This window comes from Lygodium microphyllum, chromosome 12 (genome assembly GCF_053477565.2).
Source record: "Lygodium microphyllum isolate KBCC chromosome 12, Lygodium_microphyllum_v1.1.10, whole genome shotgun sequence".
NCBI lineage: Eukaryota > Viridiplantae > Streptophyta > Polypodiopsida > Schizaeales > Lygodiaceae > Lygodium > Lygodium microphyllum.
Genome location: NC_141146.1, coordinates 22,803,171 through 22,828,009, shown reverse-complemented (window position 1 = coordinate 22,828,009; position 24,839 = coordinate 22,803,171). Strand labels below are relative to the sequence as shown.

Here is a 24,839-nt window from a genome sequence, read left to right as displayed (position 1 = left end):
CCGTCCCTGCTATTGCCATGGGAGGACTTGAGGTGACATTTTCTGGAAGGAAATGCACAGTGCATGACCTTTCTGATGAGGGTTGCATTGTTGCAACAGGTACTTTATGTCGTGGGTTGTATAGATTGGATCACTACAGGGCTGGAGTACATGATGCTTGTGCTGTGATTACTAGTGATCAGTTGGCCATTGCTGAGCTGTGGCATGCCAGGATGGGCCACCTACACTTCAGGGGTTTACAGAGATTGCAGGCACATTCTATGGTGGAGGACATGCCACCCATACAGTTACCCTCTCGTCATGTGTGCGAGGGATGCATATTGGGCAAAATGCACAGGACCCCAGTGCCTAAGTTGTCCACATATGGGGCTGCCAGGAAATTGCAGCTCGTTCATTCAGATGTTTGCGGTCCTATGAGGACCAAGTCCATAGGTGGCTGTGCATACTTCGTTACATTCATTGATGATTTTACATGCTACTCTTGGGTTTATGGACTGAGGCATAAATCGGAGGTGGAAGCACGGTTCAAAGACTTTATTTTGTTGCAGGAGAATTAGACACAGGAAAAGGTTGCCACCCTTCGTACCGATCGAGGGGGGGAATACATGTCTGATACTTTTCATGCTTTCTTGGCAAGCAAGGGTATTGCCCATCAGTGCACTGTGCCATACACACCCCAGCAGAATGGTAAAGCTGAAAGGTTCAACCGTACTGTGATGGAAATGGCCAGATGCATGCTTAAGGGGAAGGGCCTCCCTAACAAATTTTGGATGGAAGCACTGCAGTGCAGCAATTATGTGCTGAATAGGTGCCCAAAGAAAGCTTTTCAGAAGTATGAGAGGACTCCATTTGAGATGTGGACCGGCAGGAAGCCTTCTGTCAAAGGCTTCAAGGTTTTTGGATGCTTAAGTTATGCCTTAGTGCCACAGCATCAGAGGGGTAAGTTGGATGACAAGGCTGTAAGATGCATTTTTGTTGGTTATAGCAGTGAAAGCAAGGGCTATCGGCTGTACCATCCTGGTACACAGAAGATTCTAACCAGCAGAGATGTTACATTTGCAGAGGAGCAGAATTTTGATTGGTCTACGCTCCGTAGGCAACCAGAAATTTACAGTCATGATGTCTTCGAATTGCTCCTGCCCCAGGAGGGAAGAAGTGCAGCCACAAATTTACCACGGGTTGTTGACATTGTGGGGCCTGTAGCAGATGCAATTCAGCCCCAAAATCAGCTCGGTACAGCTGGTATACAGCCAGCAACAAATGTTATTGATCCTACTGGTGCAGCTCATGATTTAGTACAGTCACAGGCTGATTTGCCACAGCCATCATCCGAGCACATGGCAGTCCCTGAAGTGTCCAGACGGGTGCCTAGGTGGTTGCTAGATACATTGCGGGACAGCCACATTGATGTTCCTTTGCCTACCAGGACAAGATCCCGCCGTGCTCATGGGATGAGTATTGATTATCATGCATGTGAGGGCACATACAGTGAGGATGAACCCACTCAGGTGGATGAGCCTGTCTCTTTTGAGGAGGCAGCAGAAGACCCAAATTGGATGCAGGCCATGCAATCAGAATATGATAGCATCATGAAGAATGAGACATGGTATCTGACAGACTTGCCTCTAGGTAAGAAGGCCATAGGGGTTAAGTGGGTGTATAAAATCAAACGGAATGCAGATGGCACAGTGTCACGCTACAAAGCCCGTTTGGTTGCAAAAGGGTATGCTCAGGAGAAGGGCATAGATTATGATGAGACATTTGCACCCACGTCTCGCATGACCACAGTCAGATGCATGATTGCCTTGGCTGGTCAGTTTGGATGGACTATCCATCAGTTGGACATTACTACAGCTTTCCTGAATGGTGATATCCATGAGGAAGTTTATGTACAGCAGCCCACTGGCTTTAGAGTTAGGGGGCAGGAAGCCAAAGTTTGCAGATTGCAGAAGGCTCTATATGGGTTGAAACAGTCCCCTAGAGCATGGTATGAGAAGATTGATTCTTACTTGGCTTCCCAAGGCTTTCTGAAGAGTTCAGCTGAGAGCACTCTATATGTCAAGAGTGCAGAGGATATGTTTCTGATTTTAGTTCTATATGTTGATGACATGCTGCTCACGGGGCCACAGAAAGTGCATATTGCAGCTTTTAAAGCTGAATTACAGCACCGCTTTGAAATGTCAGATCTTGGTCCGTTGTATTACTATTTGGGTATACAGTTTATGCAGACATCAGGGGGCATATATTTGCAGCAATCTATGTATATTCAGAAATTGCTACAGAAGTTTTCCTTTCAGGATTGCAAACCGGTTGCCACTCCCATGGAATCAGGTGTAAAGTTGAGTCTTGAGGATGCAGGAGAACTTTTTGATGCCACTGTATATAAGCAGGCTGTTGGATCATTACTGTATTTATGCAACACTCGGCCAGACATACAGTATGGGGTATCCGTATTGAGCAGATTTATGCACTGTCCAGGCACAAAACATTGGCAGGCTGTGAAGAGAATATTTAGATATCTCCAGGGTACTATGCATCTTGGATTGTTTTACCCCAGGGGGGATGCTTCATGCTTGCAGGGCTACAGTGATTCAGACTGGGCAGGAGATTATGACACAAGGGTGTCCACTTCCGGTTATTGTTTCTTTTTGGGTGATGCATGCATTTCATGGCTCAGTAAGAAGCAACCTACGGTGGCCACTAGCAGTTGTGAGGCAGAGTACAGGGCTGCTTTCACAGCCACAGTTGAGTGTGTTTGGCTCAGGAGGCTTTATGTAGATCTTGGATTGGAGCAGCATGCTTCTACATCCATTCTCACTGACAGTATGAGTGCTTTGGCTGTAGCCAAGAACCCTGTGTTTCATGCTCGCACGAAGCACATAGAGGTACATTACCATTATGTCAGAGAGAGACTCGCAGCAGGAGAGATATGCTTGTCTCACGTGTCTACACACGATAATGTAGCTGATATTTTCACCAAGGCACTACCACGTGATAAGTTTGAGGCTTTTCGACAGCTCTTAAACTTAATCCCATTACCTGGTGATTAAGCTACATACCCTGTAACATGTGTACATACACCACACATCACTCCAGGGGGGTTTGTTAGTGCACTCTCCACTATATATGTGTATCCCTATAGGAGTATTGGTGGTTGTAGGTGGCTCGGGGCACTTTTTACTCCCCCTAAGGGAGGTTTTTTCCCCCAGGCTAATAATAGCCCATGTGACCTCATCAGGAGGCTAGGGGCAGTATTATTAGGCTAGTTCTAGGCTTTTTATGCTTAGCAAGCACAGTGCTTAGCACTAGTGCCTATTATGCACAAATCCAGTGCACTCTCCACTATATATGTGTATCCCTATAGGAGTATTGGTGGTTGTAGGTGGCTCGGGGCGCTTTTTACTCCCCCTAAGGGAGGTTTTTTCCCCCAGGCTAATAATAGCCCATGTGACCTCATCAGGAGGCTAGGGGCAGTATTATTAGGCTAGTTCTAGGCTTTTTATGCTTAGCAAGCACAGTGCTTAGCACTAGTGCCTATTATGCACAAATCCCTAATCTAGGGTTGTGTGCTTATGATTGAGGTGTATCTTTTTGATGATATACTTTTTTCCCGTTACGTAACTTGAGCTCACCCTTGCTTCCCTCACTCTGTGTGTACTTTCTTGCTTCTTCAGAAACGACTGCTCAATAATACAGCAATAGAGCAGAGTGCCACCGCATTAGCGATGTCATTGCTCGCAGGATTAGGGGCGAACCAAGGCTCAAAGATCCAGGCCAAAATACCCATTGTTGCCAAGCAACTCGATAAGTACCAACCTCAGGATGACCCATACAGCTTCGTTGAGCAATTTGAGCAAGTCTACGAAGCCAACGGCCTCAACAACCAAACTCAATGCTCGCAAGCATTCGGGCTTTGCCTAGGCGACAAGGGTAGAACGTGGTATACAAGCCTAGATGCTGTAGAGCGAGCCAACTTCAATGACCTCAAGGATCTCTTCGTCAAGAGTTTTGCCGAGCCCGGATACTCCGATAACCTGCTAGTATGCTTGATGAACGTCAATTAGAAAGAGAAGGAGGATATCCGCGACTATGTGACCCATGTGAGGAGTCTCTTTAAGAGAATCCCTCTAGGTGAGCGACCGACTGACATAGTAGTTTCGACTGTATTCATCAGCGGAATTCGAGACGAGGAGTTGTATAAGGCTTAAGCAGGCAATTCGAGATTGCAACGGGACGCGGTGGTTAGAGTGTTTGAGGAAGCCATCAGAGTTGATGATCAGCTGAAAGAGCGGAGCTCCAGGAGCTCAAATCTAGAGGAGACCGACTCGCGAAGCTAAGAGAGAACGTCAGCCTCTAGTGAGCAGTCAATCCCATCATCCCAAGATAAGGGGAAGGCCACCGAGATAGACCAAGGCTTGGCTGAGGTCAAAATGGAATTAGCCAAATTACAAGACATATTGAGATGACCAACGCGCCCGCACGTCCTGTTGAGATATCGAGCTCCACTCGTGATATGCCAGGGTGACCGTTGTGCATTTATGTCACCGACTTGTCAGTTGCAGATGCGGTTGGTACACCGCCCATGAATAATAGCTAGATGACAGCTATCCTTATCTACTCTAGTTCGTGGCTCAGTTAGTATGCCACCTTAGTTAGTCGAGTTTGGTTTGAGACCCATATATAGGGTTCTTCTATTTCTATGTACTAGAGTTCTTTTGGCTTACACAACTAAGAAGAGGAAAACTGTTTTCAGCCTCCACCTTTGTGTGTATTCCCCCATTGTGCAAGCAAGAAAGCTACAAGTGAGACTCGTTCCTTCTCTCCCACAATCTTGACATGGTATCAAAGCCTTGTTCGTGGTAAGGAGCTCAAGAAAGCAAGCCAAGTTCGCGGTGTTCTGGTAAGAGGATCAGTGTTGCTTCCATTTTTCTGTTTTGGGAGTAAGTCTCTGCAGGTAGACAGCCGGAAAGTGCAAGAGTGCATTGTCTCAGGTTGAGACGCCCTTCGCGGTGAAGTTTTTCTGATTTGAGGCCATTTCGGGGCCTATTTTGGAGGCAGAAGTTTTCTACACGCACTTAGGAAAAGGCCCAGTTTTATGCTGTGCGACCACTGTTCTACAGGTCGGTGAAAAGTTACCACATAAATTGCATCGTATGCTTGTGTGCAAAGACATTGGGAGTTACAGAATCATCCTTGTTGCCTGTTGATGCAAAATCGTCACTAGGAAGTGACTGTGTGGTCAAATACCACTTTCGTCAGTTTTGCAGATTTGCCCTTGTGAGGCTGAAGCTGTGTTCTTTGTAGTGACAGAATTTTTTGCAGTGTTCTGTAATGGCGTCTGATTCTCTTTCACAGATTGTAACTGAAAAGCTTGACAAGAACAACTTCCAAGCATGGAAGTTTAGAATGTCGAATTTCCTTATGGGAAAAGGATATTGGGAATTTGTTGCAGGAAATGAAGAAGAACCAGTTCTTCTTGATGTTCCCAATCAACAGCAAATGCAGGCATTTAAAGCATGGCATGAGAGAGCCAGGAAAGTTATGTACTGGCTGTCTATTAGTATTTCAGACTCTATGATTGTGCATATTTAGGATGCAAGTACGCCAAAGGAGGCATGGGATACTTTGTCAAAAATGTACAGCACAAATACGCAAGCCAGGAAAATGCAACTCAAGCAAGAGCTGCATAATGTGCAAAGAGAAAGTATGAGCATCAATGACTACCACATGAAGGTGAAGAAGATTGCAAATGCACTTGCTTCCATTGGGTCGCCAGTGGAAGATGATGATTTAGTTTCTGTGACCTTGAATGGTCTAGGAAAGGATTATGCGCAGTTTCGGACATCCATTTCAGTTCGTGAAAGATTTTCTGATTTTGAGGAGTTGATTGCTCTTCTAATTTCTGAGGAGCAGAGAAATGGTGGTGCATCTTCTTCAGGAGGAACTTCAAAAGAAACCGTCTTCTACTCAAATGCTGGAAGAGGTAGAGGCAGAGGTAGAGGAGGCCGATCTGGAGGCCGTGGTAGAAATCAGAATATGCAGCAGACTCAAGAAAACCAGTCCTATGGAGGAGGACGTGGTAACTCTAGAGGCAGGGGGAGCCAAAGAGGTCGTGGTGGATGGCAAAGAGGGCAAAATGCAAATAGCAATGTTGAATGCTACTACTGTGGTAAAATGGGTCATATGGCTAAAGACTACTATAAAAAGTAGAATGACATCATGAATGGAAAATTGCAACAAGGGAATTATGCATCTTCTAGTAGACAGGGTGATGACAGAAATGAGCATTTGTTTATGGTGCAGCACATGAACAATTCTGTGACAAGTGCAGAAGAAAGCAACGATGTATGGTATGTTGACTCAGGTGCATCAAACCACATGACAGGTCATGCAGAATGGATGGAGGATGCAAGAAAAATGGAAAAACCAGGATTTGTGGAGACAGGTGATGATACTGCACATCCTATTGTGTAGATTGGAAAAATTCCTTTGTCTATGCAGGATGGGAAAAAGAAATATCTGTCAGATGTATTTCATGTCCCGAATATCACCAAGAATTTGGTTTCTGTTGGTCAAATGGTTGAGCAGGGCTTGCAGGTCAGATTTAATCCTCATGGATGCTTTGTTGAGGATATGAAAAATAAAGGTCGCTTGATAGCAAAAGGAAATAAGAAGGGCAGAATGTTTACATTGGATGCAGACATGCCTGAATTGAGTGCATCAATGTTTGCACATGGGACCGGTGTAGTTGCAGATATTGATATCTGGCATAAACGCATTGGTCATGTTAATGTACAACGACTTAAATCAATGCAGGCCCAAAATATTGTTGCAGGATTGCCTAAATTCAAGGTTGCACAAATGCATAAGATATGTGAACCTGTCAGTTTGGAAAACAGGCAAGGAAACCATTTCCTAGACATGTTCAAGAGAGTAAGAAGCCATTGGAATTAATCCACTCTAATGTGTGGACTACTAAAGCTGCATCTCTTGGAGGCTGTCATTATTTTGTCACTTTTATTGATGACTATAGCAGAAAAGTTTGGGTGTATTTTATGAAAAAGAAAAGTGAAGTTTTTGGGCATTTCAAAACTCTTAAAGCTATGGTTGAAAAAGAAACAGGCCTGCAAATAAAATGCCTAAGGTCAGATGGAGGGGGAGAGTACCTCTCAAATGAGTTTGCAAGGTTCCTGCAGGAGCATGGCATAAAGCAGCAATATTCATGCAGTCATACCCCACAACAAAATGGAATTGCAGAAAGGAAAAATAGGCATAATGGAGAGGTATCTCGTGCCATGCTCAATGAAAAAGACCTGCCAGATTTCTATTGGGCTGAGGCAGTTGCTACAACAGTCTACATAATGAACAGGACTCCCACTGCAGCAATACATGGGATGACTCCAGAGGAGAGGTATACTAGTAGGAAACCAGATATTTCTCATTTGAACATTTTTGGTTGCATTGCCTATGTTCATGTGCCAAATGAGTTGAAATCCAAGTTGGATCCAAAAGCTGAGAAGTGCATCTTTATTGGTTACTCTTTGCAGCAGAAAGGGTATAGATGCTATAACCCTTCTACTCGTAAGTTTACAGTGAGCAGAGATGTTGTTTTTGATGAGATGAGTAGCTGGTATAAACCAGTAACTGTGATTGATAATGTAGATGCACAAAATGGTAATGATGCACAGAATTCAGAGCAGTAGTCACAAGATATTAGTGGACTTGGAGCGTCCTCTAGCAGTGGTTCACATTCTTCGCCATGGACAAGAAGATTGAGATCAGAAGAATCTTCTCAAAGCAATGCAGATAGTGGCATGCAGGTATCACGAAAAGGAAAAGAGAAGGTAGATCAGCCCATGTTTGATGTGAATGCAGGTCACTCTTATGTGGATGGTGAATCCAGTGGCTCAGAACAGAGCATTGATGATGAGTTGGGTATCCCCTCTATTGTTACACCTGGAGTAAGGAAGACCATGGATGTTTTGAGAGCACCTGGAAGTGAGCCTACTTTGCGTAGGTCTACCAGAGCTAGGTATCCTGTGGATAGGCTGAAATATGATGGATTTACAGCCATCCACTATGCATATATGGTCAAAGTGATACAGGAACTAGAACCCACTTCTTTTGAGAAAGCCATGGGAAAAGAAAAATGGGAGAAAGCCATGGATGAAGAAATGGATGCCTTGGAAGCAAATGCTACATGGGAGTTGGTACCTTTGCCTAAAGGTAAGAATGCAATTGGCTGTAAGTGGGTTTATAAGGTGAAGCACAATGCAGATGGTTCTGTGAACAGATACAAGACAAGATTAGTAGTCAAGGGGTATGCACAAACATATGGCATTGATTATGAAGAAACATTCAGTCCGGTTGCAAGGATGGCAACCGTAAGAGCAGTCATTGCTATGGCTGCATCAAAGGAATGGTCTTTACATCAGATGGATGTAAAGAATGCCTTCTTGCATGGTGATTTGCAAGAAGAGGTCTATATGGAGCAGCCACCAGGTTATGTGCATGCTGTTCATCCTGAGTTTGTTTGCAGGTTGAAGAAAGCCTTGTATGGCTTGAAGCAAGCACCTAGAGCATGGTCTGACAAGATAGGACAATATCTTGTCACTATTGGCTTTCAGATTTCCAAGGCAGATTTCTCACTTTATGTGAGAAAAACAGAGAAAGGTATTATGCTACTTGTCATTTATGTTGATGATTTGATTATGACAGGTGACAGTGATGAAGATATCCTTCATGTGAAAATGCTATTGAAGCAGAAGTTTGAGATGAAGTATTTGGGAGAGCTGCGTTATTTCTTGGGCATTGAGGTGATTAGATCACCAAGTGGGATACAGCTCTTGCAGAGGCAGTATGGATTGGACATGCTGTCCAAATATGGGATGACAGGCTGTAAGCCTATTTCAGTTCCTTTGGAGCAGAATGTGAAGTTGAGCACAGATGCAGGTGAGCTTCTGGAAGACCTACTATGTACAGATGCATAGTAGGAAGTTTGATTTATATGACTATTACCAGGCCAGATTTGAGCTATGCTATTGGATTGGTAAGTCAGTTTATGCAGGATCCAAGGAAACCACATTTGGATGCGGCTAGATGCATACTCAGATATGTGAAGTCCACATTGCAATATGGACTATTTTATGAGACTGGGGTTCAGATTGGATATGTGTTCTCTTTTGGAAGTGCTGCAGTCACTTGGAGCAGCAAGAAACAGCCTACAGTTGCCTTGTCGAGCACAGAGGCTGAGTACAGGGGTGCAGCAATGGCTGCACGTGAGGTAGCTTGGTTGCATAAGCTACTTTATGATATGCATCAGCCTACAGATGGGCCAGTTGTCATTTATTGTGACAACATGAGTAGTATACACTTGGCAAATAACCCAGTCTATCATGCTAGAACAAAGCACATTGAGGTGCATCATCACTATGTGCGGAAGAGGGTTTTACTAGGCCTTATTGATCTAGTTTATGTCAGCACAGAGGATCAGGTAGCTGACATATTCACGAAGGCATTGGGCGCAGAGAAGCTGCGCAAGTTCAGAGACCTGCTTGGTGTGCAGGATTTGGGATTGAGCTCGAGGGGGAGTGTTGAGATATCGAGCTCCACTCGTGATATGCCAGGGTGACCGTTGTGCATTTATGTCACCGACTTGTCAGTTGCAGATGCGGTTGGTACACCGCCCATGAATAATAGCTAGATGACAGCTATCCTTATCTACTCTAGTTCGTGGCTCAGTTAGTATGCCACCTTAGTTAGTCGAGTTTGGTTTGAGACCCATATATAGGGTTCTTCTATTTCTATGTACTAGAGTTCTTTTGGCTTACACAACTAAGAAGAGGAAAACTGTTTTCAGCCTCCACCTTTGTGTGTATTCCCCCATTGTGCAAGCAAGAAAGCTACAAGTGAGACTCGTTCCTTCTCTCCCACAATCTTGACATGGTATCAAAGCCTTGTTCGTGGTAAGGAGCTCAAGAAAGCAAGCCAAGTTCGCGGTGTTCTGGTAAGAGGATCAGTGTTGCTTCCATTTTTCTGTTTTGGGAGCAAGTCTCTGCAGGTAGACAGCCGGAAAGTGCAAGAGTGCATTGTCTCAGGTTGAGACGCCCTTCGCGGTGAAGTTTTTCTGATTTGAGGCCATTTCGGGGCCTATTTTGGAGGCAGAAGTTTTCTACACGCACTTAGGAAAAGGCCCAGTTTTATGCTGTGCGACCACTGTTCTACAGGTCGGTGAAAAGTTACCACATAAATTGCATCGTATGCTTGTGTGCAAAGACATTGGGAGTTACAGAATCATCCTTGTTGCCTGTTGATGCAAAATCGTCACTAGGAAGTGACTGTGTGGTCAAATACCACTTTCGTCAGTTTTGCAGATTTGCCCTTGTGAGGCTGAAGCTGTGTTCTTTGTAGTGACAGAATTTTTTGCAGTGTTCTGTAATGGCGTCTGATTCTCTTTCACAGATTGTAACTGAAAAGCTTGACAAGAACAACTTCCAAGCATGGAAGTTTAGAATGTCGAATTTCCTTATGGGAAAAGGATATTGGGAATTTGTTGCAGGAAATGAAGAAGAACCAGTTCTTCTTGATGTTCCCAATCAACAGCAAATGCAGGCATTTAAAGCATGGCATGAGAGAGCCAGGAAAGTTATGTACTGGCTGTCTATTAGTATTTCAGACTCTATGATTGTGCATATTTAGGATGCAAGTACGCCAAAGGAGGCATGGGATACTTTGTCAAAAATGTACAGCACAAATACGCAAGCCAGGAAAATGCAGCTCAAGCAAGAGCTGCATAATGTGCAAAGAGAAAGTATGAGCATCAATGACTACCACATGAAGGTGAAGAAGATTGCAAATGCACTTGCTTCCATTGGGTCGCCAGTGGAAGATGATGATTTAGTTTCTGTGACCTTGAATGGTCTAGGAAAGGATTATGCGCAGTTTCGGACATCCATTTCAGTTCGTGAAAGATTTTCTGATTTTGAGGAGTTGATTGCTCTTCTAATTTCTGAGGAGCAGAGAAATGGTGGTGCATCTTCTTCAGGAGGAACTTCAAAAGAAACCGTCTTCTACTCAAATGCTGGAAGAGGTAGAGGCAGAGGTAGAGGAGGCCGATCTGGAGGCCGTGGTAGAAATCAGAATATGCAGCAGACTCAAGAAAACCAGTCCTATGGAGGAGGACGTGGTAACTCTAGAGGCAGGGGGAGCCAAAGAGGTCGTGGTGGATGGCAAAGAGGGCAAAATGCAAATAGCAATGTTGAATGCTACTACTGTGGTAAAATGGGTCATATGGCTAAAGACTACTATAAAAAGTAGAATGACATCATGAATGGAAAATTGCAACAAGGGAATTATGCATCTTCTAGTAGACAGGGTGATGACAGAAATGAGCATTTGTTTATGGTGCAGCACATGAACAATTCTGTGACAAGTGCAGAAGAAAGCAACGATGTATGGTATGTTGACTCAGGTGCATCAAACCACATGACAGGTCATGCAGAATGGATGGAGGATGCAAGAAAAATGGAAAAACCAGGATTTGTGGAGACAGGTGATGATACTGCACATCCTATTGTGTAGATTGGAAAAATTCCTTTGTCTATGCAGGATGGGAAAAAGAAATATCTGTCAGATGTATTTCATGTCCCGAATATCACCAAGAATTTGGTTTCTGTTGGTCAAATGGTTGAGCAGGGCTTGCAGGTCAGATTTAATCCTCATGGATGCTTTGTTGAGGATATGAAAAATAAAGGTCGCTTGATAGCAAAAGGAAATAAGAAGGGCAGAATGTTTACATTGGATGCAGACATGCCTGAATTGAGTGCATCAATGTTTGCACATGGGACCGGTGTAGTTGCAGATATTGATATCTGGCATAAACGCATTGGTCATGTTAATGTACAACGACTTAAATCAATGCAGGCCCAAAATATTGTTGCAGGATTGCCTAAATTCAAGGTTGCACAAATGCATAAGATATGTGAACCTGTCAGTTTGGAAAACAGGCAAGGAAACCATTTCCTAGACATGTTCAAGAGAGTAAGAAGCCATTGGAATTAATCCACTCTAATGTGTGGACTACTAAAGCTGCATCTCTTGGAGGCTGTCATTATTTTGTCACTTTTATTGATGACTATAGCAGAAAAGTTTGGGTGTATTTTATGAAAAAGAAAAGTGAAGTTTTTGGGCATTTCAAAACTCTTAAAGCTATGGTTGAAAAAGAAACAGGCCTGCAAATAAAATGCCTAAGGTCAGATGGAGGGGGAGAGTACCTCTCAAATGAGTTTGCAAGGTTCCTGCAGGAGCATGGCATAAAGCAGCAATATTCATGCAGTCATACCCCACAACAAAATGGAATTGCAGAAAGGAAAAATAGGCATAATGGAGAGGTATCTCGTGCCATGCTCAATGAAAAAGACCTGCCAGATTTCTATTGGGCTGAGGCAGTTGCTACAACAGTCTACATAATGAACAGGACTCCCACTGCAGCAATACATGGGATGACTCCAGAGGAGAGGTATACTAGTAGGAAACCAGATATTTCTCATTTGAACATTTTTGGTTGCATTGCCTATGTTCATGTGCCAAATGAGTTGAAATCCAAGTTGGATCCAAAAGCTGAGAAGTGCATCTTTATTGGTTACTCTTTGCAGCAGAAAGGGTATAGATGCTATAACCCTTCTACTCGTAAGTTTACAGTGAGCAGAGATGTTGTTTTTGATGAGATGAGTAGCTGGTATAAACCAGTAACTGTGATTGATAATGTAGATGCACAAAATGGTAATGATGCACAGAATTCAGAGCAGTAGTCACAAGATATTAGTGGACTTGGAGCGTCCTCTAGCAGTGGTTCACATTCTTCGCCATGGACAAGAAGATTGAGATCAGAAGAATCTTCTCAAAGCAATGCAGATAGTGGCATGCAGGTATCACGAAAAGGAAAAGAGAAGGTAGATCAGCCCATGTTTGATGTGAATGCAGGTCACTCTTATGTGGATGGTGAATCCAGTGGCTCAGAACAGAGCATTGATGATGAGTTGGGTATCCCCTCTATTGTTACACCTGGAGTAAGGAAGACCATGGATGTTTTGAGAGCACCTGGAAGTGAGCCTACTTTGCGTAGGTCTACCAGAGCTAGGTATCCTGTGGATAGGCTGAAATATGATGGATTTACAGCCATCCACTATGCATATATGGTCAAAGTGATACAGGAACTAGAACCCACTTCTTTTGAGAAAGCCATGGGAAAAGAAAAATGGGAGAAAGCCATGGATGAAGAAATGGATGCCTTGGAAGCAAATGCTACATGGGAGTTGGTACCTTTGCCTAAAGGTAAGAATGCAATTGGCTGTAAGTGGGTTTATAAGGTGAAGCACAATGCAGATGGTTCTGTGAACAGATACAAGACAAGATTAGTAGTCAAGGGGTATGCACAAACATATGGCATTGATTATGAAGAAACATTCAGTCCGGTTGCAAGGATGGCAACCGTAAGAGCAGTCATTGCTATGGCTGCATCAAAGGAATGGTCTTTACATCAGATGGATGTAAAGAATGCCTTCTTGCATGGTGATTTGCAAGAAGAGGTCTATATGGAGCAGCCACCAGGTTATGTGCATGCTGTTCATCCTGAGTTTGTTTGCAGGTTGAAGAAAGCCTTGTATGGCTTGAAGCAAGCACCTAGAGCATGGTCTGACAAGATAGGACAATATCTTGTCACTATTGGCTTTCAGATTTCCAAGGCAGATTTCTCACTTTATGTGAGAAAAACAGAGAAAGGTATTATGCTACTTGTCATTTATGTTGATGATTTGATTATGACAGGTGACAGTGATGAAGATATCCTTCATGTGAAAATGCTATTGAAGCAGAAGTTTGAGATGAAGTATTTGGGAGAGCTGCGTTATTTCTTGGGCATTGAGGTGATTAGATCACCAAGTGGGATACAGCTCTTGCAGAGGCAGTATGGATTGGACATGCTGTCCAAATATGGGATGACAGGCTGTAAGCCTATTTCAGTTCCTTTGGAGCAGAATGTGAAGTTGAGCACAGATGCAGGTGAGCTTCTGGAAGACCTACTATGTACAGATGCATAGTAGGAAGTTTGATTTATATGACTATTACCAGGCCAGATTTGAGCTATGCTATTGGATTGGTAAGTCAGTTTATGCAGGATCCAAGGAAACCACATTTGGATGCGGCTAGATGCATACTCAGATATGTGAAGTCCACATTGCAATATGGACTATTTTATGAGACTGGGGTTCAGATTGGATATGTGTTCTCTTTTGGAAGTGCTGCAGTCACTTGGAGCAGCAAGAAACAGCCTACAGTTGCCTTGTCGAGCACAGAGGCTGAGTACAGGGGTGCAGCAATGGCTGCACGTGAGGTAGCTTGGTTGCATAAGCTACTTTATGATATGCATCAGCCTACAGATGGGCCAGTTGTCATTTATTGTGACAACATGAGTAGTATACACTTGGCAAATAACCCAGTCTATCATGCTAGAACAAAGCACATTGAGGTGCATCATCACTATGTGCGGAAGAGGGTTTTACTAGGCCTTATTGATCTAGTTTATGTCAGCACAGAGGATCAGGTAGCTGACATATTCACGAAGGCATTGGGCGCAGAGAAGCTGCGCAAGTTCAGAGACCTGCTTGGTGTGCAGGATTTGGGATTGAGCTCGAGGGGGAGTGTTGAGATATCGAGCTCCACTTGTGATATGCCAGGGTGACCGTTGTGCATTTATGTCACCGACTTGTCAGTTGCAGATGCGGTTGGTACACCGCCCATGAATAATAGCTAGATGACAGCTATCCTTATCTACTCTAGTTCGTGGCTCAGTTAGTATGCCACCTTAGTTAGTCGAGTTTGGTTTGAGACCCATATATAGGGTTCTTCTATTTCTATGTACTAGAGTTCTTTTGGCTTACACAACTAAGAAGAGGAAAACTGTTTTCAGCCTCCACCTTTGTGTGTATTCCCCCATTGTGCAAGCAAGAAAGCTACAAATGAGACTCCTTCCTTCTCTCCCACAATCTTGACACGTCCAATGCGTGTACTGTGGTGGAAACCACTTGCCGGCCGAGTGTCAAGACCCTAGGTCAAGACCTTGTGCTAACTGCGGTAGGTTCGATCATGATGTCGCGGATTGTAGATTACCAAGAAGACTTCCATACTCACAACCCTACGGCCAGCCTTACCTAGCGAACATGCCGTATCAATTCTTCGGAAGGGGAGCCCCATTGGCTCTTCCCGCGCCTAACGATATGAAACTAGCTGTCCCTAGAATGGACATATATCCTACAGGCATTCCTAGACCGCCTGGTCCTTACATGACCCACCCATCGAGCGATGCTCCAGTACACTACGTGGAGGAGCCGAATGATGAAGAGACCTACATATACCCTTACATCTCGCACGACGACAAGGGCAACGCGGTCCTCATGGATTATTGACCCGTGCCGGTGATGGCGTTAGGATGAGGATGAGGTAGAGGCCTAGGAGGGCAGCTGCAGGATCCAGTCACTTGTTGGACTTGTGGTCACCCGGGCCATGTCTCATCACGCTGCCCTGAAAGAGAGCAGCAAAACAGAGACAAGGCTGACCAAAGATGCGCAGAGTGCGGGATCACCCATCTTTTCGTAGATTGCCCAAGGCGAAAGCCATCCTCTAGCTCAGCCAATGTACCATTTGTCCCATTGGGACTGTTTGGTGTCGAAAACCTTGATGGGGAGGCCACGCCTATCCCATTGCGGGTCATGACCCGAGCCCAAACGAAGCAGGCCGACATCTCTCGGCCAGGGCCTAGCAACATTGATGCAGCCTCGATAGGGAAGAAAAGCTGCAAGCGGAAAAAGAAGAGATCGGAAGCTAAAGTCGCACTAAAAACCGAGAGTGCTACGACTCTACCTATGGGAAAGAAGGTTTCAGACGCAGAGGCAGAGACTTCAGCCCCTAAGACGGCCAAAAAGGGAAGCGCTAAGGTGGGGGAATACCCGCATCTGAAGCAACAATTAGAGGCCATAGAAAAGGTGAAGTAATGGGTGAAGGAGGCTCAAGAGCATCTCAAAGACGCTGAGCCCATCATAGAGGACGAGATCGATGATCTCTCCAGCGTAAGCACGCCAATATCACCACCTCAACCTAAGTCGGCAGAAGCAACTGCGCCACAAGTAGTGCCGCTAAGACCAAGCCTAGACGTGACAGAGCCGCAGATCAGCCGCGCCCATTGGCCCGGACAATCTAGGTTAGGGGAAGGACGAGTAACTAACGATCTCCTGACCATGCTAGTGACCACCCCTGTAACACTTAGCTTGGGAGATCTACTTAAGCAGCATCCTACCCTATGGCAAGATCTTAAGTAGTGGGTCGAAGGATCACAAGAGCAGGTCACGGCAGACCCTCAAGACAAGGATGCATAAACGCAATTGCCAAGTTTGACGCTGCACTCCATGCCTAAATCCTTGCACATCAATGCCTTTTGGGAAGGCTCTGAGATGCACGCAGTCTTGCCGGTCCTAGCCCTGGGTGACACAACAAGAAAGGGAATCGTAGACAAAGGAGCTAGGGTTAGTGTGCTTAGCCACGCAGTGCTTCAGACTTGGGGAAACCCGCCTGTCAAAGCTGCTAGGTTTAATGTCACGCTAGCAAACAGTATGAGAGTAAAGCCATTCGGGGTACTAAAGAATTGGCTAGTGAAGATAGCATGTGTCCAGTTCTCTGTCGACTTTATAGTCATGAAGGGAGTGGACTACGATGTCCTATTAGGCCGACCCTGGATGCGCAATGCTAGAGTCATCGAAGATTGGGGTAACGGCTTGATTTTCCTTGGCAATAGAACGGATGCCGTAAGAATAGAGATGGACACTTGGAAGACCTCACCAGTCGACCTAGACGCCATCTCTGCTATGCTCAAGGGAAACACTCAGGTCAAGAAGACCTATGGGCCCTTGACCAAGTATATCCCATGCCTAGAGGATGAGTGGGATTGGATGCACATTCTCGCTACAATCGACCTGCCATTCTCAGACCATGAGGCATACGAGCAAGCCATCAAAACGATCGGCAAGACCAATGAAGCACTCTCTACACCAGTCTGCATGATGGCAGCAAGCCGTCGGGGAAAACCTAAGCATGTCACCTTCCACGTACCTTCCAACAAAAGGGAACTCCAGGGGATACTGGAATACCTAACGAACCAGCTAGCTGGCAACCTAGCTGCAATTTTCAAACCACTCCAGGATCTCTTAGAGGAATCCACGTTGCAATGGACCGGGGTGCACGATTTGAACCTCATGTATAATTGGGCCCTAGTTCTTAACCAACGACACGAGGCATACCAAGCCCTAGGAGATGACGAGCAGTCGGATGACAAAGATTCCAGCGACGAATACAAAGACTGCCAATCCTTCAGTGATGAGAGCGAGGGTGAAGTAGATGCCATAGAATACGACACTGAAGGATGAGAAATTGAGCAGATACGAGCAGACACCAAGCCGCAGAAAAGGCAGGCCCTTAGAGTAGAGCGAGGAGTCATGCGCATGGAATGTGATCGCGGTTGGTTGGAATGCATAGGAGCCATAGACCTTGAGCAAGCAGGCCTAGCCCAGCCAGGAACGACATCAATACTTAGGACCGAATCGCCATCTGAACTGCGGCCACCAGGGGAGACCACCTCTTCTAGCGACGATGGAGGGTTTGACTCTGGATCGGAAGTTACTTCGGATAGTGATCCAGAGATCCCTAAGCCGCCCATGACTAGACGCACCAAGGGGACCTACCTGTCCACCTAAGGCGTAGACGGTTAAGGTAGGAAAAGGCAAAGCAACCCAGGGATACACGATCAGAAGAACAGCGAAAGTCACAGGACCTCCCTAAACGCTTCACAAAATTCAAAAAAATGGGATAGGATAGTAGTTCTGTTAGGTGCCAAATGTCAAGGGTAGACGAGTGAACCAATCGAAGGACCAGCCAAGGTCAAGGAGGTAGACCTAGCCCAGGAAGGGGAAACACCCCGACCAGTATTCATTGCCGATGACTTGACTGGTGAAGAAGAAACAAGTCTTGTCGCTCTCTTGCGAGAGTATATAGACGTGTTTGCATGGTCCTTAGAAGAGCTACAGGGGGTAGATCTGAGTGTTGTGACTCACAACATACCCATGACGTCGGACGAGACGCCGGTCAAGCAGTGACCGTACCCTATGAATCCAAAACATGCTCATGCTGTCAAAGAGGAAATTGACAAGCTGATGAGAGCTGGATTCATTTACGAAATTGAGCACACAGACTGGGTATCACCCATAATCATTGTGATGAAGAAAAACTGAAAAATCCGAGTGTGCGTCAATTACAAGAAAGTGAACGCTGCTACAAAGAGAGACAACTATCCATTGCCGTACACCGAGCACATGCTTGAGAGGGTGGCAGGCAAGGAAGCCTACAATTTTTTGGATGGCTTCTCAGGATACAACTAGTTGCAAGTGCATCCTGCAGACAGGCACAAGACTGCTTTTGCCACTGAGTGGGGCGTCTTTGCATACATAGTCATGTCCTTCGGGTTGACCAATGCCCCCGCCACTTTTCAACGTCTCATGTGCACTATCTATAAGGACATGCTTCGCAAGGAGTTAGAAGTCTTTGTCGATGACCTATGTGTCCATTCGACCTTGATCGAACAACTAGACAGACTCCGCACAGTCTTTGAACGGTGTCGCCTATATCGTCTCTCCTTGAACCCCTTGAAGTGTCAATTTTGGGTAAAGTACGGATGCATCTTAGGACACATGGTGTCGAAGAATGGCATTACCACTGACTTCTCGAAGGTCAGGGTTATTGTTGACCTTCCACCCCCAACTAATTACAAGGGAGTTCAATGCTTCTTAGGCCATAGAGGATACTATCGGCAGTTTGTACTGAACTATGCGCTGATCGCCAGACCATTGTACAAGCTGCTGATTGTCTTCGAGTGGACCACGGCATGCCAACGAGCATACGAAGAATTGAAAAAGGCTCTAACAACAGCACCAGTTCTACGAGCCCCAGATTGGACCATTACCTTCCACATGCACATCGATGCTTCTAAGTTTGCCGTGGGGGCAGTGTTGGGCCAACCTAATGAGCACAACTTAGATTATCCAGTGAGCTTTGCTAGCAGACAACTCACTGAGACGGAGATGAACTACTCGACAACAGAAAGAGAGGAATTAGCCATGGTGTTCGCTGTGAAGAAATTCCGGCATTATCTATTGACACACCCTTCATCTTTTTTGTGGACCATCAAGCCCTGCTCTATTTAGTGAACAAACTTTGTGCTACAAGGCGCATAGCTCGATGGCTCCTCTTGCTCCTAGAGTTCGATTTCTCCATGGTAGTAGGAAGGGGAAAACAACATTACATGGCTGATCACATGTCACGCATTCCCACAGGAGAAGCCGCTAGACAAGGCATCGTTGACGAGTTACCTGACGCCCACTTATTCCACCTGTCCAGTGAGAGCGATTTATTTAAGGCTGATCTAACGCCATATTGGGCGGACGATGTCGTTCAAGTGCTCGAGCACGGACTACCTGAGTGACCAATAGAAAAAGCCCGACTCAGGTGCTTGATCCTGAAGATTCAGCCCTACCAGCTGATTGCAGACCAACTCTATAGGCTGGGACAAGATGGATTGCTGCGTAGATGCGTGTGTGAGCATGAGATGCATGATGTGCTCTCAGAGGCGCAAACGGCATCGCAGGAGGACACTTTAGTGGAGACACAACAGCATGGAAGGTGCTACAGTCTCAACTACGGTGGCCCACCCTTTTCCGCGACGCCAAGCGATTCGTCAAGCATTGTGATGAGTGCCACAACGGACAAAAGTCTCGATTCACAAAGATCAAATGGAGCTGACCCCAATTATTGCTCGCCAACCCTTCGAAAAATGGGGAATCGACTTCATAGGGCCCATCAGTCCTGCAGCGCAATACTCACAAGCCAAGTACATCGTTGTGGCCACGGATTATCTCACAAAATGGGTAGAGGCAAGAGCCACACAAAAAAACGATGCTAGGACGACTGCCAAGTTCTTATGGGAGCAAGTGATCTCGCGCTTTGGTTGCTCCATCGAATTGGTTAGCGACCAAGGCACACAGTTCATCAATGAAGTGATAGCACATCTCCTATCCACCTTTCTCATTATCCATCGCAAATCCTCACCATACTACCCTCAGGCGAATGGCCAGGCAGAATCAACTAACAAGATTCTTATCAATGTCCTAACTAAAGTAGTCTCAGCCTCACGCAGCGACTGGGACAACAAGCTGATGGCAGCCTTATGGGCCTACCGCACAGCTTATAAAATAGCTGTCGGGAAAACCCCCTTTAGGCTGACCTCTGGAACTGAGGCAATTCTACCGTTAGAATTCTTCATTCCTAGCCTGAGAATAGCACTTCAAGAATGATGGGAAGGGAAGGAGACATGGACGCAACGCTTGGTCGAGCTGGAATGCCTATCAGAAACTCATCTTCTAGCGACCCACACACTGATTTGTGAGAAAGCCCGATGCAAAAGCTAGTTCAACAAGCATGTCAAGCAGTGCGAATTCGAATAGGGTGACTTAGTGCTCCTTTACTCAGTTAAGGGGCATAAGCAAAAAATGAAATTCAGAGGTCTCGGACCTTCAAGGTTCGTGTGATCAGTCAAACCGGCAATGTCGAGCTTGAGACACTAGACGGTGAGGGAATAGGTTTCTTCAATGGCAGTCATATCAAGAAGTACTACCCTCCCACACATCCTTGGCACGAGCCACCATTGTTAGACCCACCGGTCAAAGTACGGGTAGCTACAATCACCAAAAGCAACGAAGAGGATGAGGAAGCCGTAGAACCCGCTTACCTCTGTGTCACGGTCACTACCAAGCAAACATGCGCGTTCGATGCCTTGATCGACGAGGGAGCAGACTTCAATGTCTTAACCCACAATCATTGGATCCAACTTGGCAAACCACTACTTCAACCCACAACTGCCAAATTAAACCCATATGGGGCTCAATCATACGCACTTCTAGGTAAGTGCAGAGTCGTCGTTTCTATCAAGTCAGAGACTGTTCCAATGCTCTTTTACGTATTGCCAAGTGCTACAGACACAAGCACGGAGTCACTGCTAGGGAAAACCTTCAAAAAGCAAACTCACTACAATGTTGATTATGAGTCGCAGCACATCCACCTAGCAATAGGCAACGTGCGCATTGTGACAACTTTCAGCAAGGGCTGCGCGACACCATCACCGTCCGCAAAGCCACCGGTAGAAACATCCATCGACAAGACTAAGGAGGGGAGTAATGCGCGGCTGCCACTCCCTGACTTTCATAAACCGCAGCCCGCAGCGACCAAAGCGAAGGCCCAACAGCCTCGCTTCCAATGGGTGTCTAAATAGCTGCAACAACCGCCTAGGAGTCAACATGCCTATCCTCATAAGACCCAGAACTCTAAACCTAGGAGGCCAAGATGCAATCACAGGAAATGCCGCGTGATCAAGCAAAGATGGGTCCCTAAAGCCCTCTTGCATGCGCACGAAGGGCACTATTCATATGCCACCCTCAAGCTTGATCAACCCACGTCCCCCAATGCCTCAAAACCATAGGCCGCAGTGCTCTCCAGAGCCCCACCAGCCATCCGGCTCATCTACGCTTCGGCCCAAGAGAGTCGCACAAACCTATCGGCCCAAGCAATAGCCACCGTCACAGGCAGCATCACCCGGCCAAGTCAAGCCGACTCTCCACGGCAAAACTGACTGCAGCAGCCCATCCGTTGTGGCTGACCATAATCCACCCATATTCCAAACAGCCCAACTGCAGGCTCAAGGAAACTCCCAACCGCAACTATGTATTGTCAAGGCCTCTAGTTCTAGTAAACCTCAACCGCCCGTCGGCCTTACGCCCTCCTATGAACGAAAATCCTTTCTAGCGCTAGCCACTGACCTTGCTGAGGACACCGGGGATGACGTGGTGGAGTGCATTAAACGACTCGATGCCACCTTCGTGTCGCTAGCCCTCAGCTATGACCGCTTGGACTTGGATCTATTAGAAGAACCCTTTGCAACGGAAGTGCGCAATATGCCTTGCTCTTGGGAGACTTTTGAATTCGCATTTGCAAAAGCTTCTTGCTCTGCTGCTGCTGAGTTGCTCAGCAGCGAGATCTCCAAAGAGCAAGCCATTAAACAACGTCTCATCACATCCTATGATCAGTGAACCACTTCTGCTAATCACTGATCAGGAAATCACCGAGTTATCCAAGCTCGTTGATACAAACTCCACGTTTTTGAAGCATTGGTACACTCTTAGGCTGCAATGGGAAATTGAGGGGTGCCGCATAATGACCAACGCTGAGCAGTGCCACACAATCAAAATAGCAGAGTACGACCCCACCTACGTCGCGCCAACCTCGTATCGAGTATTAACCACTGTTCGTGGCCAAACCATGGAAGAGCACATCAAGGGGCATCCCTACCTTGACCGCCTCTTAATAGAGGAAGAGCTCCACATTGCAAGTCGGGTCGATTCTGGCGATCTCCTAACTGATGTTCTGACATACATCATGCACGTCGGTATCCGCCCATTCGAATTAGATAGGGAAGCTCAGCTAGAGTATAACCCCAACTTCTATGCTTGGCTTCTACACAAATAGACCAATGCCCTTTATGCTGAATGCCCTTGTCCTCTCAACCTCCAATCCTGGGACGGATTCTTCTCTTTCCAAAGGGGGAGGGGGTAAGGTGGAATTTAAAAAGTAAACCAAGTATAAAATGTCAATAAAATTTGAAATTCAATGGTAATATGTAATTGTAAAAGTCTGAAAAGAAAAGTTAAGGCTATACTCAGTAAAATCTGCTACGCTTTTCTTCTTTCAGCAAGTTATTGGTCAAAAAGCACTAATAGTGGAAACGGCCGAACTTGCAGGTAGCGATCATGGCAAGCCAGGACAAAGCGGGCAAGCTCCCCTTCTCGGAGGAGGAGCAAGCGAAGTACGGCCTCACGGTGGAGACAAGAGCCTTCAACCAGTTGAAGTTCTGTCACATCTGCAACCTTGAAGACGTGGCCATCGAAGAGCCGGCAGTGTGCCAGATCATAGATCAGTGCCATCTGCAGAAATACCTAGACGCAGTGGGCCAGAGGGTGGACTACACCCAGTGCGCCGACTTCTTGCACACCTTTAATAGAAATAGAGGCACCATCACAGTGCACAAGAATGAAGCCACCAGGCAAGTACAAATCGAACTGACCCCGAAGTTGGTGGAAAGGGCACTAGCGCTACCGAATAAGGTAGAAAGAAAGCCGAAGAGGGACGTCTATGCCATGTTGTGAATGGACAAGGTGAAGGTCCGTACCAATGATGGGATTAGCTTGGCAGACATCCCAAACCCAGAAATCCAGCTGCAAGCAAAAATGGTGCACGCCTTGTTCTCAAGCCAGAGGTACAACAACATAATGAGCCGGATCAACGTACCTCTGCTCGACAGCATTGTGGCACAATCGTTGGACGAGGTGAACCTTAATGGGTTTGTGAGGAGAATCATAGAGGCTTCGGCTAAGGCCCTAGCAACAGGAGGAAGAGCCCGATCATCCCATCGTCTCGATCAGCCCGCAAGGCATCATCCTCCAAAGCTGCAACCATAGGGTTTGGAGGCATCCTTACGGCCATAATCCAAGAAGCACTAGGGCGAGGACGGGAAGAAGAAGACAAGAAGGGAGGCGACGAAGGAAGTGACGAGTCATCGTCACAATCCCCACCTCACACAGAAGAGCAGTGTAGGTCTTTAGATGAAACGGAGACTGACGAAGACGAAGAGGGAGAGTCCGAGGGCAGCCCATAGAGGCACGCAGAACAACGAACAAAAGCCCTGCATGGAAAGAGGGAAGAGGAGCACAAGAAAAAAGAAAATGAAGATCTGGAGAGGGCTCAAAGGGAGTCGGTCAGGAATGAGGAGGAGAGAAAAAAGAAGATTGAAGAGGAGCTGAGAAGGAAGGAAGAGGAAGAAATAGCACTGGCCACCCGTCGCTCCATTGAGGAGCAGCACAAAAGAGACGAGGAAGGCGCAGAGAGCCCACACCAAACAGAGGCACCTGGTTCCAGTACCAGTGTGTCGGAAATCACTCCCCCGCCCCCGGAAAAGGGAAAAGGCAAAGAACTGATGATGCCAACTCCCCCCCTCTTCATACCTTCCATGCCAGCCACTCTCATCATGACAACACCCACTGCCACCGCCACCCAAGGCTCCACCCCAAAAGTTGATGAGAGCAATGTGGTCACTTGGCTGCAATTCCTGGTGGAACGGGAGTTGGCAAGAGAAGCGGGCGTGGCCACCCCAGCGACAGGAGTCAAAAGGACAGCCACGACTGATATGGAGCCAAGGCCGAAGCTAAAGAGGCAGAAAACAGAAGCCGCTGTCACCACCGCCACCATGTCCCATCCCCCACCTCCAATAGGCTAATACGATGAATATGTTAAGGAGCTGCTCTCGCAGCTAGAAAGGGCCAAGGAAGAAAGGAGAACAGCCATGGAGGAGCTGGCAACAGAGCGAGAATCATGAGCCGCTCTCCAGCTGGAGAAAACAAAGCAGATAACAAAATACCAAAGGGAGATTGATGCGCTCAGGGAGGAAGCCAGCAACAATAAGGAGGCAGAAGAATCAAAAGCCCTGAAGGAACGTGACACTGCTTGGGAAGGAAGAAGAAAAATCTTGATGGAGCGCCTCAACGGAGAGAGAGAGAGACCAATGCTCACCTGCGGTGCAAGAATGACCAGCTCTCTGCAGTCAACCTGGAAGCGCCCTCTCTAGACACGGCCCAATTGAT

General features: G+C 46.3%; 1 pseudogene; it reads left to right on the top strand.

Annotated features, from left to right (window-relative positions):
• Window positions 1–2,306: 2,306 nt before the first annotated feature.
• Window positions 2,307–3,243, top strand: LOC148027541 (secreted RxLR effector protein 161 pseudogene; annotated as a pseudogene).
• Window positions 3,244–24,839: the final 21,596 nt, after the last annotated feature.